The sequence below is a fragment of the Scyliorhinus canicula genome, chromosome 23 (genome assembly GCF_902713615.1).
Source record: "Scyliorhinus canicula chromosome 23, sScyCan1.1, whole genome shotgun sequence".
Taxonomy (NCBI): domain Eukaryota; kingdom Metazoa; phylum Chordata; class Chondrichthyes; order Carcharhiniformes; family Scyliorhinidae; genus Scyliorhinus; species Scyliorhinus canicula.
The window spans coordinates 6,402,473-6,417,780 of NC_052168.1; the positions used below are offsets into that span (position 1 = coordinate 6,402,473).

At 51.7% G+C, this 15,308-nt stretch overlaps 1 protein-coding gene across 3 annotated transcripts in view; it reads right to left on the reverse strand.

Annotated features, from left to right (window-relative positions):
• LOC119956424 (neurotrophin-4-like) overlaps positions 1-15,308 on the reverse strand; it is a 107,575-nt gene that overhangs the window by 36,423 nt on the left and 55,844 nt on the right. The window contains exon 1 of one of the 3 annotated variants that reach the window (XM_038783632.1): positions 6,253-6,514. The exons of 1 other annotated variant lie outside the window; for it this stretch is intronic. The gene's annotated coding sequence lies outside the window, so the exon portion shown is untranslated. Of the gene's footprint in view, positions 1-4,041; positions 4,074-6,252; positions 6,515-15,308 lie in introns of those variants that run through there. One more of the 3 variants, XM_038783633.1, reaches the window with a different exon arrangement.

A 15,308-nucleotide genomic window follows, 5' to 3' on the forward strand; every position in this document is an offset into this window, starting at 1 on the left:
TTTTGGCCCATCCTGTCTGTGCCAGACATCAAGCCCCTATCTATGCCAATCCCATTTTCCTGCACTTGGCCCGTAGCTTCGTATACAATGGCATTTCAAATAGAACAAAGAACAAAGTAAAGTACAGCACAGGAACTGGCCCTTTGGCCCTCCAAGCTGCCCGTCGAAACTAAAATCTCCTACAGTTCCTGGGTCCATATCCCTCTATTCCCATCCTATTCATGTATTTGTCAAGATGCCCCTTAAACGTCAATATCGTCCCTGCTTCCACCACCTCCTCCGGCAGCGAGTTCCAGGCACCCACTACCCTCTGTGTAAAAAACTTGCCTCGTACATCTACAGAACAATGCTGTGAGAATTGCTGTCTTTCAGACAATGTTGATCTGTTACCCTGGAACGATTCACTATTTTGAGGAATGGGGGGGCGGGGGGGGGAGGGGGGGGGGGTGGCGGGAAGGTGGGCAGAGGACGAGGGTGAGAGGGGTGGGGAGGTGGGTGAGGGGGCCGAAAATTGTCGGCAACATTTAAAAAAATTAATTTTACAGTACCCAATTATTTCTTTTTCCAATTCAGGGGCAATTTAGCATGGCCAATCCACCTACCCGGCACATCTTTGGGTTGTGGGGGTGAGACCCACTCAGACTCGGGGAGAATGTGCAAACTCCACACGGACAGTCACCCGGGGTGGGATTGAACCCAGGTCCTCGGCGCCGTGGGGCAGCCATGCTAACCACTGCGCCAACGTGCCGCTCGCTCGGCAACATTTTCTATTCAAGAGGGTATCTCACAACCTCCACTGAAGGAAATATCGCACCCCACGGGCCGTTCAACCCCATTTCTGGTTGTGGGATCTTTCTGGTTCCAATGCAGTCGCTGCTGCCTCTGCCTGAATAACAAGTGGGCGGGTTTCAATAGTGAACCCACGGGACTGCACAAAGGAACTGACACACAACGGAGCCCAATTCCTGAGCTTGCTGCAGGGATCGCAAGATAGAAGAAATAGTCTTTATTACTGAAGATATTGTGAAAAGGCCCAAGTCGCCACATTCCGGCACCTGTTGGGGTTCACAGAGAGAGAATTCAGAATGTCCAAATCACCTAACAACACATGTTCCGGGACTTGTGGGAGGAAACCGGAGCACCCGGAGGAAACCCACGCAGATATGGGGAGAACGTGCAGACTCCGCACAGACAGTGACACAAGCCGGGGATCGAACCTGGGGCCCTGGCGCCATGATGCAATAGTGCTAATTACTGTGCTACCGTGCCACCCACCTCCTCTGTCAGCTGCCCTGTCCAACTGGGGGAGTGGGCCTAGATGGAGTGCTCTTTCAGAGGGTCGATGCAGGCTTGATGGGCCAAATGGCCTGCTCTGCACTGTAGGGATTCTACGATCCCAAACACATCATTGAAACTAGGAGCCCGAGTAGGTAATTCAGCCCTTCGAGCCTGCTACTCCATTCAACGTGGTCGGGTCTGATCCTTGATCTCGAGCCATATTCCCATGCTCTCCCCATGTCCCTTCCTTCCATCAATGTCCGAAAAGAAATATCGCTCTCATTCTTGAATACATTCAGCGACTTGGCCTTCATAGCCTTCTGCAGTGGTCCTAAGTGGTCTGCCCCGCCTCCTGCATTTGCGACCCCTGGTTCTGCAACCCATCCACCATTCCCCCCCCCCCCCCCCCCCCCCCCCCCCCCCCCACCGAACCAGGGAAAAGACCTTCTTCCCTCGCACCTCCTGCTCCTTTGCAGACGGTTTGTCCTTCCAATGTTGCTCAATATGTATTTAATTGTAAATAGCTGATAGGTCAAAACTGGGAGAAGGCTGTGGAGGCCAAATCACTGAGTGTCTTTAAGACAGAGATAGATAGGTTCTTGATTAATAAGGGGATCAGGGGTTATGGGGAGAAGGCAGGAGAATGGGGGATGAGAAAGATATCAGCCATGATTGAATGGCGGAGCGGACTCGATGGGCCAATTGGCTGAATTCTGATCCTATGTCTTATGGGATTATGGGATGGGGAAGCTCTATGGGGGAAGCAGCTCCATGGTTTGGGAAATACATTGGGGCTGGCATTCTATCTGAATTCCTGCTGCGAGGTGCAAAATAAATTCCCCGTTATTTTGACTGTGCGGAGTCTGCACGTTCTCCCCATGTCCGCGTGGGTTTCCTTCAGCTGCTCCGGTTTCCTCCCACAGTCACAAAGATGTGCAGGTTAGGTGGATTGCCTATGCTAAATTGCCCCTTGGCGTCTAAAAGGTGAGGTGGGGTTACTGGGTTTACGCGGATACGGTGGAGGCATGGGGCTTAAGTAGGGTGCTCTTTCCAAAGGCCAGTGTAGGTTCGATGGGCCGAATGGCCTCCTTCTGCACTGTAAATTCTACGATTCTATAAATGTGGCAGAGAGGGTGTTTTTTTCCTCCGCCAAATTGTTGTTAATGAGGTGACCCCTCAACCCGGGAGTCAGAGGCACCCCCTCCAATGCCCCCCCCCCCCCCCCCCAGGAATCGCAGCCAATGAAATCTGGAGATTTGAGCGGAGCAGGCACCAGGCAATCCAGTGCAGGGCTGTCGGAGTGCAACATTGTCGGAGACGCTGTAGTTGGGATCAGATGTTGTTCAGTCCTGGCCCTTTCTCTGGTGGTAAATACAGAATCAGACCTCTCCCCACTTTCGCGACAAACATTTATCCTTTGACCAACATCACCTTTTATAGCGAAGAAAAAAAACTAGTCATCATCACAATGCTGCTCGTGGGATCTTACTTTGCGCCGCCTTTCCTGCCTTCGGACAGCGACTCTACTTAAAAAAAACAACAGGAGGAAGTCTCACAACACCAGGTTAAAGTCCAACAGCTTGGTTTGGAATCACTAGCTTTCGGAGCACTGCTCCTTCCTCAGGCAGCTCACTCACCTGAGGAAGGAGCCGTGCTCCGAAAGCTAGTGATTCCAAACAAACCTGTTGGACTTTAACCTGATGTTGCAAGACTTCTCACTGTGCCCACCCCAGTCCAACGCCGGCATCTCCACATCATAGAACAAAAACACTTCAATCGCCGTAAAGCATTGGTGGGTCCTGTGGTCATGAAAGGCGCTACATCAATGCAACTCATTCAGTTCAATTCTGAGGTAGCCCACAGCCCCAGGCAGAAGCAAGCAAAAGTACAAATCTACAGATCATGGAAGCAAGCTTGACTTGGTATTAAATAAATCCTGACTTCTTTCCCCTGGTCACTGCTGAGGAGCAGGTCAGGGGCAGTAGTTGGGTTTAAAAGATATATACACACACACATACAGGTTGCAAATCCTATTAAAGTTCCACACCTGCCGCCTGGGGAAGACAGTTCATTCTGCCCAACTGTTCGCATAGGGGTTCCAGACAAGTTAGCCCCCAGGCAACACACTCAAAAGAAACGTCTTGAGAGAATGAGAAAGAGAGAACGACATAAATTCCAAACCACTTCTTCTGAAAAAAAATCAGGGAGTGTTTAGTATTTAATCAGGAAACACATTCTGAGTGGGACATCACAGGACACGTTCAAGCACTAAACAGTCGGTAAACAGGTGCTGAGCAGCAGAAGCCCAGAGGCCATGTAAAGAGCCCAGGGAGTGGGGTAGGTGTTGAGGTAGGGAGGGAGGGGAAGGAGAGGGGAGGGGAAGGGAAGATTGTGGGGGGGGGGGGGGGGGAGGAGGAATATGTCTGTTCACACAAGGCACACAAAATGCTGCTTGAACCTCACATCCCCAGACGCAGTCCAGGCAAAGGTGAAAACTTTGCCAACAAGAATGTCAATGAGCAAAAGAGACCACCGAGAGAAAGAGAGAGGGGGGGGGGGGGGGGGGAGACGTGGACCTGAATAGAGAGCTTTCCACTGGAGGAGTTTTAAAGGGTAAACATCTCCCTTGAATAATCCGTGCCACACAAGAGTATCAAGTGACTAGAATCCAGATTGTTTAAAAAAAAGAACAGTTTAAAGTGGATGAAGTTGTTTTTTCCCCCCTCTTTCTGTTTTGCAATGGATAAAGTTAGTTCTTCTAACCTGACAAACTGCATCAATGTGGGCAACTGGCTGGCGGTACCTGGATCGCTGATGTCGTTACTGGTTGAGAGGGGAGGCGAATTAACCCCTCTTTCTCTCTCTCTCTCACACACACACACACTCTCTCCCTCTCTCACTCAAAGGTCTTTTTCCCTCATAACATCGGTAGGAAGATTCGGAGCAGTAGCAGCGAATGGTGTCCTCAGGACATGTTTCCAGCGGAGTGGGTTTTCTGGTGAAGAGAGGTTGTGGGGTGGGAGGGAGAGAGGGAGAGAGAGAGAGAGAGAGAGGTGTGTCCCTGCAAAGGTGGGAGTCTGAACTGGAGCTGGGACCTAGAGGAGAAATTGACAGGGCGGCTTCACGGATCAGTTTCAGTTGTGAAATAAACTGGGGTGGGTGGGTGGAGGGAGAAACACATCAACCCATTCTCTGAGGGTCACATTTAAAAACAAAAGCCCAGGGTGCATGAAATCGAACTTCTTTTAAAAAAGCAAGAGTCTAAAATGTTACCATCACGGGGGGTTTATGTTCAGAGATTGTGCCTGAGCTGATTGATGTCCATTTTTACAAAGAGCTACACACCGTCAGCTGTTAGGCATTTGGGGAGGGGGGGGGGGGGGGGGGGGGTTATTTGCCTTTTATTTGTATTATTCGGAACATTTTCTTGGCCTGGGGGGAGGGGTCTGTAGATTTTAGGGGCAGTTTTCCATTTCAGGATTTGTTGGGCTATTGTTGATGAATATCATTGTGTCTGTCAAAAAAAATGTTTTGAAACAAGGCTGAGAATACAAGTTTACAAACTCCTTCGACTTTGAAATAAATTCCACAGTCTAACCGCTACTGCTCCTGCGGAAACGTTAACATTCATCTGAAATCAGATTAAACCGAATTCATTCACAATCTGCGGATTGTACGTCCCACAACCCCGCGTTTGATTTGAGGAGGATACTTTACATATTTTAACGAGGTGTTCACGTTTATCTCACGTTGAAGGGAAAAGGTGGACTGGGGGGAAGAGAGAAGGAGGAAGGTTTTTTTAAAAATGTGTGCACAATGCTTTTCCTCTGTGACACCCGACTAACTCAATCCATAATTCATGGGATAAATAGCCCTCGTATATTTAGAAGTTCAACCCCGCGCTTGTTAAACGTATTGATGTCTTTTGTAACCACCCAGTGTAGCTGTTTTTTTTCAGGGGGAAAAAGAAAAGATTGCAATTAAATTAATGCAGTCATCCCTTATTAATGAACTTATCAGTTTCCAGTCTCATTAAAAGGACAGAGACAGAATCAGTCAGCCAGTTCACGTGTGTTTATTTATTATTAACACACGCTACTTCTCTCTCTCTCACACACAATCTCTCTCAGACACACACACACTCCCTCTCTCTCACACACACACACAAACTCTGTCTCTCTCACACACACACTCTCAGACACACTCACACTCCCTCTCTCACACACATACACAATCTCTGTTTCTCTCCCACAAATACACATACTCACACACTCCCTCTCTCTCAGCCACACACTCCCTCTCTCTCAGACACACACTGTCTCTCTCACACACTCACACATTCCCTCTCAGTCACACACACACACTCCCTCTTTCAGACAACACTCTCTCACAGACACACCCACACAGTCCGTCTCTCTCTCACACACACAACCTCTGTCTCTCACACACACTCACACACTCCCTCTCAGACACACACTGTCTCTCACACACACACACATACTCCCTCAGACACACACTCTGTCTCTCTCACACACACACATTCCCTCTCTCTGTCACACACACTCACACACTCCCTCTTTCAAATACTCTCGCACACACACCCACGCAGTCCCTCACACACACACACACACACAATCTCTGTCTCTCACACAGACACTCACACACTCCCTCTCTCAGACACACTGTCTCTCACACACACACACATTCCCTCTCAGTCACACACTCACACACTCCCTCTTTCAGACAACTCACACACACACTCAAACAGTCCCTCTCTCACACACACACACACTCACACAGTCCCTCTCTCACACACACACTCACACACTCCCTCTCTCACACACACACACTCCCTCTCTCACACACACACTCACACACTCCCTCTCTCACACACACACCCTCTCTCACACACACAATCTCTCTGTCTCTCACTCACACACTCCCTCTCTCACACACACACACATGAATTCTTACCGTCTGAGAGTTGAGTCGATCCCAAATCAGGCTGGTTTAACAAAATCAGAACCCCCCCTCCACACACACACACACACAGAGTCGGTCTCCCCCGGAATCCTGGACCTCACGCGAGTCGATCAGAATCGATCCGATTGCCCCGTCAGTGCTGTGGGGTGGAGCAGCCAAGGTGAAGTCCCGTCCCTGTGCCATACCGAGAGGATCCGAGCCGGGTCCGGTCTCCTAGTGAAGGCACCGCCGGCCAAGGGCTCCAATGCATCTTTTACACAAGCAGACAGACCCCCCCTCCCTCCCTCTAAACCCCACCTTCCTCCCCCCCCTCCTCTCCTCCTCTCCCTCAATCCTTTCCTCCCTCTCTCGATGAAGAATTTTGTTTGTTGTGTGTGTTGGGGGGGGGGGGGAGGAAAACGTAAGAAACTTTTCTTGCCAAGTCTAAATTAAAATTGGGAAACAAATATAAATAAGGGGGTGGGAGGGGAGAAGGAAAAGAGTTACTTTCTCTCGGTGACGTGCCACCAAATCCGCCCCTTTTAAAAGCTGGGGTGGGGGGGGGGGGTTGATTCCCGTTTGATTTCGATTTATTCCCAGGGACTGTGTGGATGACAAAGAAATATATTCAAATGTTGTTATAAATCACTGTGAGCTCCCCCCCCCCCCCCCCCCCCCCCCTCCCCCAAAAGAGATTTAACCAATCTCAAGGCTGCTTTAAAGATTCTGGAGTTTAAAACTAGTGGAGAAATTGATCCGGGAGTCAGTTTCACCTCAGGCATTTCAGACGATTAAGCTGACATTTCTCCCTCCCTTGTAAGGGAACAGTGGCAGAGATCAATTATCCAGAGCTGTGTTGGAGAGAGAGGGAGAGGGAAATGCTACTTCATCTCAAATCTAACAGATGCGTCAGGATAGCGAGGTTTAACCCAACTTGACCCATGCACCAGCGGCGTCTGAGGACAACTGGCTGTATTCACCACCTCCACCTGGCTGGGGTTGACTCCATATATCCCCCCTCCCCCCCCCCCCCCCCCCCACTCTCTCTCTATCTCTCTCTCCTCTCCTCCTGTAGGCTAACTGTCAGCCAGTCCTTTTTTTAAAACATCAACTTAATAACCTTTTATTGTCACAAGTATGAAGTTACTGTGAAAAGCCCCTAGTCTCCATATTCCACCGCCTGTTCGGGTAAGCTGGTACGGGAATCGAACCCCTGCTGCTGGCCTTGTTCAGCATCACAAACCAGCTGTCTAGCCCACTGAGCTAAATCAGTATCCAATTTTTTTTTTTCCTAATTAAGGTGGCCAATCCACCTACCCTGCACATCTTTGGGTTGTGGGGGTGAGGCCCACGCAGACACGGGGGGGGGGGGGGGGGGAATGTGCAAACTCCACACGGACAGTGGCCCGGGGCCGGGATCGAACCCGGGTCCTCGGCGCCGTGAGGCAGCAGTGCTGACCACTGCGCCACCGTGCCGCCCTGTTCCCACAAATACCTTGGCCAGAGTTTTGTGTGGCCGTCGGTCCCGACCAAATAGCAAATATCAACTTTGAACCAACCTGTGGGTGCAGACCCCACTGGAGCCAATCTCAAAGGTACCACTTTGCAGACAAACACTAACGCTGGGGAGGCGGAGGGAGGGAGTGCAAAACTAGTAACAATCAAATAGAAATGGATATTTAATATATTTTCATCCGACCACAGGAGGTAGGCATCATTGGCGAGGTCAGTATTTCTTGCCCATCCCGAATTGCCCTTGAAATGAGCGGCTCGCTGGGCCATTTCAGAGGGCAGTTAAGAGTTAACCACATTGCTAGGGGCAGCACGGTGGAACAGTGGTTATCACTGCTGCCTCATGGCACCAAGGGCTCGGGTTCGATCCCAGCCCCGGGTCACTGTCCGTGTGGAGTCTGCACATTCTCCCCGTGTGTGCGTGGGTTTCCTCCGGGTGCTCCGGTTTCCTCCCACGGTCCAAAGATGTGCAGGTTAGATGGATTGACCGTGCTAAATTGCCCTTAGTGTACAAAAGGGTTAGGTGGTGTTACTGGTTTTCAGGTATAGGGTGGCTTAAGCTCTTTCCAAGGGCCGGTGCTGACCCGATGGCTCCTTCTGCTCTGTAAATTCTAGGAGGGGAATGCAAATGCTACAAGGACACCCTGGGCGTGATCCAACGGCCATGCTGCACCTGAACATCAGCTCGCCACGGCACAGCGTGGCCATTGAAAGCCAGGAGACCCCACTGCCGGGATCTACCTTCCTCGGCAACGCCTCGTGTGATTCAATGCAATCTTCGGGATTCAATCCATTCGCCTTGGGGACCTCAGGCGAGCACCGTTCAGCACTGGCCCCCACCAACAGGGACCAGATGGAAGGGCATTTGTGGAGGTCTCTCAGGGGATCAGACGCCCCCTGCTGCATGCCCTTTAGGAAGAGTGGTGCCCTGGCACTGCTATGCCAGCGGTGTAGGGGGGGGGGGGGGGAGCGGGGACCACCCCATTTTATGTTCGGGTTGGTCACGGATCGTTACGGAGATTGGGACAACATTTTTAAATGAGGTCCCAATGCCTCGCTACAATCGGGAGTTTCGGCAAGCGGAGTTCCCCACTCTACAAAAACGGGGCTATGTGCGGTTCGGCCGTGCGTTCCCCGTTCAGCCCCCTATTCAAAGCGAGTCACGTTTAATAGCCACGTGTTTCTCGACACTGCGAGTGCCAGGAAACAGGCGGCTAAACGCGCTCGCTCGGGGATTTTGTTTCTTTTTTGGGAGAATCGCAACCCCTTTGAAAGCCTTCCTAAATAAATGCAACATTCCCACCGACATGTGGAAACCGCGTGCCTTAGATCACAAAAACTAGAGAAAAAGCATCGGCAAAGGCGCCGATCACCTCGAGGGTCACAGGGTGGAGCACGCGAGGGCCAAACCTAAACCGTGGAAGGAGAGCACAGAATCCAGAGCGTCCCACCCATCCAACTCATCAAACACCACCTGCCAAACCTGTAGCAGAGACTGACGATCTATGAAATGAACATCGCTTATTGTCACAAGTAGGCTTGAAGTGAAGTTACTGTGAAAAGCCCCTAGGATCAAAATATTCAGCCAGCACACAACCCACCTCTTAGGAATGGGAGCAAATCATCCTCAACACTGAGGGACTGCCTGAGAGATCAAACATACGAACAAGAAGCAGAAATTGGCCATTCAGCCCCTCTAGCCCGCTCCACCATTTCATAGGATCATGGCCAATCTGATAGTAACTCCAAATATGCATCTCACCTACCCGCGATAACCTTTCACCCTTTGCTGACCCGAATCTATCCAACTCTGCCTTAAAAATATTCTAAGACTCTGCTTGCACTGTCTTTTGAGGAATAGAGGGTGGAATTCTCTGATAATGGGGCTATGTCCCCACTCCCGCGAGAAAACGTGCGAGAATCTCTCTGGACTTTCCTGGAGAAAGTCCAGATTGTTTCTCCGTTTTGAAGGGAGCCAGCAGGGCCCTGGACTGCTCCATGCAGCTCCGGCTGCCGATACGGGGCCTAGCACTTATGGCCGAGGGTCTGTGCATGCGGCGGCAGCCCGGCAAAACATGGCGGATCCACACTGGAAGCGGGACGCGACAATATAGCCCCCCCCTCCCCCCCCCCCCCCCCCCCGGCCAGATCGCGCGCACACGCCGATTGGTGGCCCGCGATCGGAACCCTGGCTGTCCTGGAGCCCCCCCCCTTGGTGACGAATCACCCCGCCCCCACCAAGGTGGTAGCAGACTGTGTCCGCAGCCGTCAATCCGAGTGCCCGCCAGATGGAACCAGGAGGGAACCACACCAGCGGGAACTCGGCCAGCTGCCAGCTGATAATCGCCGCGGAGGCTTCTTTCAATGGCCCCCGACCGGCACTGCATCAACCGCGTGCACATGACTGGTGGCTATTCTCCGGTCCGCGGAGAATTGTGGGAAGGCGTCGGATGGACATTCAATGGATACAGGCCGAACCTCTTCAACCTTTCCTCATAAGACAGCCCGTCCATTCCTGGTATTAGTCTGGTAAACCTTCTCTGAACTACTTTCAATGCATTTACATCTTTCCTTAAATAAGATTGCCAATATTGTACACAATACTCTAGATGTGGTCTCACTAGTGCCCTGTACAACTGAAGAGTAACCTCCCACCTTTTGTATTCAATTCCCCTAGCAATAAATGTTAACATTTTGTTAGCATTCCTATGTAATTCATGCACTAGGGCACCCAGATCCCTCTGCACTTCACAGGTGCTCATCCCAAAGCTCTTTACAGCCAATGACATACTTTCCAAGGCTGGTCAGTATAGGAAATGCCTCAACCAATTTGTGCACAGCAAGCTCCCACAACAGCAGTGGATACAGAGATAGCAGGGGTGGGATGTCCCATTTTACATCCAGAGATGAGGGGCGGGATTCTCCGCCCCGTCACGCTACATTTCCGCCCCGACCCGCCGGCGGCATTCTCTGTTACGCCGGCCGGTCAATGGGGTTTCCCATTGAGGGGCAGCCCCACGCCGTCGGGAAACCCCCGGGCGCCAGCAAAACGGAGCGTCCCGCCGGCGGAGAATCCAGCCCGGGGTGTCCCATATTACATTGATGGGCTGAATGGCCTAATTCTGCTCCTATATCTTATGAACTTGCGAACTTCTAAGTAGATGATTACCAGCCATACCGTTTCCAAACGGAGCTCCGAAAAATAACGTGGAAGGATCAAAATTTGAGTTGCTCAAGAAATTTCAGTGCTGGACAATTGAGCGACTGACCAAACTTTATATTGAAGAATCAGTGTTAGTGTGTGTTACAAAAATTCTCGAGATGTTTCAACCCACTAGGATGATGGATAACGTGTCAGGCCTGACTCAGCAGAAGCACTCTTACCCCTGAATCAAAAGGTTATGGCCGGAAATCTCCGGTCATTCCCAGGCGGCAGGATTCTCAGGATTCCATCGTCAGGGCGTCCCCTCCCGCAGGATTCCCAGTGGCGTGGGGCCGTCCCAATGGTACTTCCCACTGAGAGTGGTGGGAGCAGAGAGTCCCACCGCCAGCGAATGGCGCGCTGCCTTCCACGCGGAGAAACACGCGGACGGGGGGCCGGAAACTCCTGCCCAATGTGGTCAAGCGTCGGCCCTTGAGCACAAAATCCAAGCTGACACCTGCAGTCCCGTCCCAGGCGAGTGCTGCTCTGTCAGAAGTGCCGTCTTGCAGATGAATTACGAGACCCTGACTGTCCTCTGCCCTCGCAGGTTGATGTAAAAGATCCCACCACACTATTTTACATATTTACTATTCACTCCCTCCACCACCGATGCACAGTGGCAGCCGTGTGTACCATCTACAAGATGCACTGCAGTAACTCACCAAGGCTCCTGAGGCAGCCCCTTCCAAACCCACCACCTCTACCATCTAGAAGGACAATAAGCAGATACATGGGAACACCGCCGTCTGAAGGTTCCCCTCCAAGTTACACACCACCCTCACTTGGAAATATCTCGGCCGTTCTTTCATTGTCGCTGGGTCAAAATCCTGGAACTCCCTCCCTAACTGCGCTGTGGGTGTACCTACACATGGACCGCAGCGGTTCAAGAAGACTGCTTAACGCCATCTTCTCAAGGGCAGCTAGGGATGGGCAATAAATGCTGGCCTAGCCAGCGACTCCCACATCCAACGAATAAGAAAATAAGAGTAGGGGGATGTCTTCTCTAAGTCCCGGTCAATATTGATCCCTCAACAAATATCGCTGAATAGACAATCAGGCCGTTATCTCATTGCCGATGATGGATGTATGGTTTGGCTGCAGTTTATCCGACACTACAACAGTCTCCCATGCCAATTTGCTCAGCATCGAGGTGCCAATCTCACATACCCGACTCCGTTGAGTAGGACACTTGTTTGTATGTCTGACACCAGGCTCCTGAAACAACTGGTCTACATAGAACTGGGTTGTGTTGAGAGACCCTCCGATGGGCAGCAGGAACACTTTCGGGATGTCCTCGAAGCGCCCCTAAAGAGGTCAAAGGTGCCCCCGCCGATTCACGTGAGATCACAGCTTGTGGATGACCAAAATGGAGAGGGTTCATGCGGGAGGGCACAGAACGTGTCGCGAGACTTTGTCGGGAATGTGTTGCGGCGAAGTCGAGGTGTCGGAGGGGACGCACCAAACCTTCAAACAACCCGCCCTCCCTGCTCTGCCGACACCACCAGCTCCGTACGTGGCCGAGTCTGCAGGTCGTGCACTGGATGTACCAGCCATTTGGGGACCCATCGAGCAAGAGGGGTCATCCTCGATCCCGAGAACGAGTCAACAGCGATTACAATTCAAAAGTACTTCATTCGCCGCAAAACGCTGTGGGACATCCCGAGGTTGTGCCAGGCGCTATAAAAATGCAACCCCTTTCTTTCAAATGCATAAAACTTTCCTACCATTTCAATATTCAAAAACAATGCTTATTTAATGTAAACTATTAAGGTAACTGAGCCAGCACTGCAACATTAGCAGCCGCAATATGAACACTTAATCTGTTTTGGGCTGGTCATGTTGACATAAGGAGGAATAATAGCCCAGGATACCGAGATATTCATATAGTGCCGGGGGCTCTTAATATCGATCTGAAGCACTAGACCAGGCAAATCTACATCTTGATTTTGTTTTTATTCACCTATGGGCTGTGTCTGCGTATCCCAAATTCCTTTATAACGTAATGAGGAGTCCCCTTCTCCAACCGATGCAGTCTTTGCTGTGAATATGCACCCACAGAGATTAATCATGAATCATACATCACAGAAGGAGGCCATTTATTCCGTTGTCCCTTCTTTGATAGCATTATCCAATTAATTCCAATCTACCCCGGTGCTTTCCCCACTGTCCCGCGGTTTAATTTTCACACATATACCCAATTCCGTTTTGAAAGTTACTATCGAAACCGCGTCCAGCACACTTTCAGGCACCCAGGGCCGGCTCAAGGCACCGGCAACTCGGGCTGTCGCCCGGGGCGCCATGTGCTAGGGGGCGCCAGACTCGGGTCCCGCGCATGCGCAGTTGGGCCGGCGCCAACCAGCGCATGCGCGGTGGCCGCACTCCCCCAGTGTGGCCGCACTCCCCCAGGGCGCCCCCCCCCCCCCGGTCCGTCCCCTCGGTCCGCCCCCCCCCCCGCTCGGTCCGCTCCCCCCCCCGCCTCGGGTCCGTCCCCCCCCGCCTCGGGTCCGTCCCCCCCTCGGGTCCGCCCGCCTCCCCTCGGGTCCGCCCGCCCCGCCCCCCCTCGGGTCCGCCCCCCCCCTCGGGGCCGCTCCCCCCGCCCTCCCCTCGGGTCCCCCCGCCCTCCCCTCGGGCCCCCCCCCCTCCCCCGGGTCCGCCCCCTCTCGGCCCCGCCCTCTCGGCCCCCCTCGGCCCCGCCCCCCTCTCGGCCCCCCCCCCCCAAGGGCGCCGAAGTTCAGCTTGCCCGGGGCGCCAGCAACCCTCGGGCCGGCGCTGCAGGCACCACATTCCAGATCACGGCAATGTGCTGCATAAAAGCACGGCGGCGCAGTGGTTAGCACTGCTGTCTCCTGGCTCCGAGGTCCCAGGTTCGATCCCGATTCTGGGTCACTGTCCGTGTGGTGTTTGCACATTCTCCCCGGGTTTTCACCCCCACAACCCATAGATTTTTTATTTTTTATTTTAATAAATTTAGAGTACCCAATTCATTTTTTCCAATTAAGGGGCAATTTAGCGTGGCCAATCCACCTAGCCTACACATCTTTGGGTTGTGGGGGCGAAACCCACGAAAAAACACGGGGAGAACATGCAAACTCCACACGGACAGTGACCCAGAGCCGGGATCGAACCTGGGACCTCAGCGCCGTGAGGCTACAGGGCTAACCCACTGAGCCACCGTGCTGCCCGCCACAACCCATAGATGTGCAGGGTAGGTGGATTGGCCACACTAAATTGCCCCTTAATTGGAAAAAATTAATTGGGTACACTAAATTGAAAAAATAAGGTTTTTGAAAAAATGTGCTGCGTAAAAATGCGCCCAGCCTCCCCCAAGAATTCCTCACGTGTGTCCACCCCGACTGGTTTTTCCGTTTGGAGAAAGGAGGCTGGAGTGGGAGTGAGCGATGGGAGGCCCGTGTAAGGAAAGATCGGGGTGTGAGGAGAGTCTGGGGCCAAGGGGAGGAAATGTGGGAGCTCATTCGATGAAACCTGAGACTGCTGGTGGATCCAATTATTAAAACAAAATGCAAGATATTATCTTGAGAATTGTAGGATGTTTGCTTGACCTATAGATTAGTGGGCGAGATTAAAAGCATTATGTTCAAAAAAAGGCAATTTAAGAGACATGGACAATAATTCAAAGTCAACATCAGTTTATAACAGAATGAGAAAGAATCTTGGAATGTTATGAAGCTGGCTGACGTTGGGTCTCATGAAAATTGGATTGATTTAACTCAATAAAATTATTCAGAAGGGATGGCCGAACTTAATTCTTTTCATGTTTTCAGAGACTGTGTAGGCCATGGGAGAGATAGTATTGTAGTGGCAATGTCACTGGACTCATAAGCCAAATATTCAGGATAATGACCTGGGGAGATGGGTACAAATCCCACCACTGCTGCAGGAGGAATTTAAGTTCAATTAAATAATCTAGAGTTGAAATGCGACCCCTAGTAATGGTGAAACCCATACCGACACATGACTCCAGATCCACAGCAATGTGATTGGCTCTTAACTTCCAATCTGTAATGGCCGAGCAGGCCACTCAGTTTAAGGGTGTAATGACCCTCACCAGACCCCAATTGATCTCCCCCTTTGGACTCGTGGGATATGAGCTCCCCCACTCGGGGGAGGAGGCCCATTAGCTGGGACTCATTGAACTCGCCTCATGTGGAGGCTTTGGAGAGGGTATGACAAAGATTTATCAGGATGTTGCCTGGTATGGAGGGCATTAGCTATGAGGAGCGGTTGAATAAACTTGGTTTGTTCTCACTGGAACGACGAAGGTTGAGGGGCGACCTGATAGAGGTCTACAAAATTATGGGGGGCAAAGACAGAGTGGATAGTCAGAGACTTTTTC